The sequence below is a fragment of the Etheostoma spectabile genome, unplaced genomic scaffold, assembly GCF_008692095.1.
Source record: "Etheostoma spectabile isolate EspeVRDwgs_2016 unplaced genomic scaffold, UIUC_Espe_1.0 scaffold00019567, whole genome shotgun sequence".
In the NCBI taxonomy this organism is placed as follows: domain Eukaryota; kingdom Metazoa; phylum Chordata; class Actinopteri; order Perciformes; family Percidae; genus Etheostoma; species Etheostoma spectabile.
In genome coordinates, this window is record NW_022605021.1 from 1 (window position 1) to 2396 (window position 2396).

A 2396-nucleotide genomic window follows, 5' to 3' on the forward strand; every position below is an offset into this window, starting at 1 on the left:
CTAAGTTAACCAAAAGTTCTCTTTCAAATGTTACATCTGTGTCTGTCAAGTCCGGACCATTCCCTGACCGGGAATGAACCCGGGCCGCGCGGCGTTGGTGAGAGCGCCGAATCCTAGCCACTAGACATCAGGGAGTCACATCTGTCAAATTTGTCTTTGTAATGTGAGGTTCCTTTTCACTACTGGAATGACTCATGTTGTTTTAGGCGAGGAATGGCACCGCGTTTTAGATGTTAAAAATGGCGCAACAAGAAAGCGAGGGATTACTGTGGGAAATGGAGAATGACTAGTTAACTGAAGATTTTAAATATTGTGAAAAGTAACAGAACATAGGAACACGTTAACATATACGGGCATATAAATATACCTGCAGTCTCAGTCTTGGATGGAATGGTAGCGTATGCGCCCCGTCATAGTTACCGACAATTTGTTGATGATGAGTATTTCACATTGAACACTTAAGATTGGGGTTCATTTTAAAAAACAGGGAATTGCCACTAAAGATAAAAAACAGATCAGCAAGGAGTCTAATACGTTGCCACTAATGACTTTAGTCATTCACAAGCTATGTCTAAGAGTATAATGTAAACTGATACCAATTCAAGTCAACATAGGTTGTCTTCCACTTATGTAACTCAGCAAATGGCAGTGGTGGGATTTGAACCCACGCCTCCAGAGAGACTGGAGCCTAAATCCAGCACCTTAGACACTCGGCCACACTACTGCATGTATCAGTTCTCCACATCGTGAGACACACAGGGACCGAACTAACGGTATATTTGTCAATGTCATTAGAATACAACTTTCGCAAGGAAAAAGCCAATATTTATTGGAAAATGTGTCACTCTTGTCATTTTTCTCGGTCATGTGATTATTAGAATATTGTAAACAGCATTAAGTGAGTGGGTTTAGGTCTGTGTTGAATATGGGCTGAGCATTACCTGGGCTGAACTTGTGAACATCTTCTTTTGCTATTCACTGTAAAGAGCCATTCTCCTCCAACTGCAACTATTGTTCCAGAGACAATAGGATATACAGTTTTAGATGGCAAGGTAACTGTCCAAGACCAAAGACTTCATTGAAATACTCAAGTGATCAAACAGTTTGTCCAAAGGGGAAAGGTCATGTTTTTGATTACAAATTCCAGCACAGTTGCATTTACCATTCAAAACAAAAGTACATCATGAAACACATCTACTAGACAGAATGAACCTTTCAGGTAGCAATGAAAGAATTCCAGAGACGTGGACCCTCTGGCACAGCCATACTTGGTCAGGACAACACCCCCTTCTTGATAGTGCCCTTCTTGATGTGCTCCATGGCACCTGGTCCAGCAGTGGCACCACCATGAGGTCCCTTCCGTTTGCCCCTCCTAGTTGCTCGTAACAGAGAGAGGTCTCCTGCATCCCCACTCAAATATGCAGGCAGAGAGACGGCTCATGAAGGTGGGACCAGACGTGAGATTTTTTCGCAGCCCACGCTCACGTTCAAATGATAAATGCCGTACTCTGCGTAGGAACCGGCGTACCCCGTCCTACGCCTGTTTTAGGTCGTATGCACATTTCATAAATAAGGGCCCTTGTGAGCACAATAAAGATTTCTTAAAGAAAGGTTTGTACTTTATAGTTCTAGTTTTTTTCCAGTTCTTCTGGTCACACTTGGCACTATTCACATGGTTGTCTGTAGTTCTCTATCTGTCAGGGCTTAACTCTGTCTCCCACACTATTCTTTTTTGTTTCTTGTTATGTCTCGGGAAGAAGTATTGTGCTTTTAGGTCAACCATCCATCTGTACATCAGAATCAAAAAACACTTTATTGATCCTTGAGGTAGCCTCTGGGAAAAAGTGCTCCTTCGAGCGGATTTGAACCAGCGACCTAAGGATTCAGTTCTATGCTCTACAGTCCTCCACTCTACAAATGAGCTATCGAAGGGGAGCTACTTCTCATTCTGTGATGTGAATGTGATAACACGGGGCCCCCTGGATCTGACAATCTTTAGGGGATGTAGCTCGTGGTAGCGTGCATGCTTCACAGGTTTTTATGGTTGATCGTATGAAAATTCTTTCATATTGGCACTAGTTTTGCTTGAACACTGTGACAACACATATCCTGTACTGGATATGGAGGCACTGCTGTTGTCTAATCTTCGGATTTGTCTATGAAGAAGGAGGAAAAGTCATTGCAGGCCTTGTTAGAACAGTTCAGATGCTACTGGTACTGGAGGTTTGTTAACCTATCGACAGTAGCAAACAAAGCACATGAATATTATTGTTTCCAGAGATAATACAGAGAAGACCTCCTTGCCTTCGTTAGTTCCAAATTATAAATGCAAAGTCTCTCTTAAGCAGAAAATGCGTTTGGATTGGTAGGAAATGGAGAGGCGTTGCCAAGAGAGG

The 2396-nt window shown here is 42.7% G+C and overlaps 1 non-coding gene across 1 annotated transcript; it reads right to left on the minus strand.

Annotated features, from left to right (window-relative positions):
• Positions 1–643: 643 nt before the first annotated feature.
• Positions 644–724, minus strand: trnal-uag (transfer RNA leucine (anticodon UAG)). Its single transcript has one exon. It is a non-coding gene; the product is annotated as a tRNA-Leu (tRNA).
• Between the last annotated feature and the right edge of the window lie 1672 nt (positions 725–2396).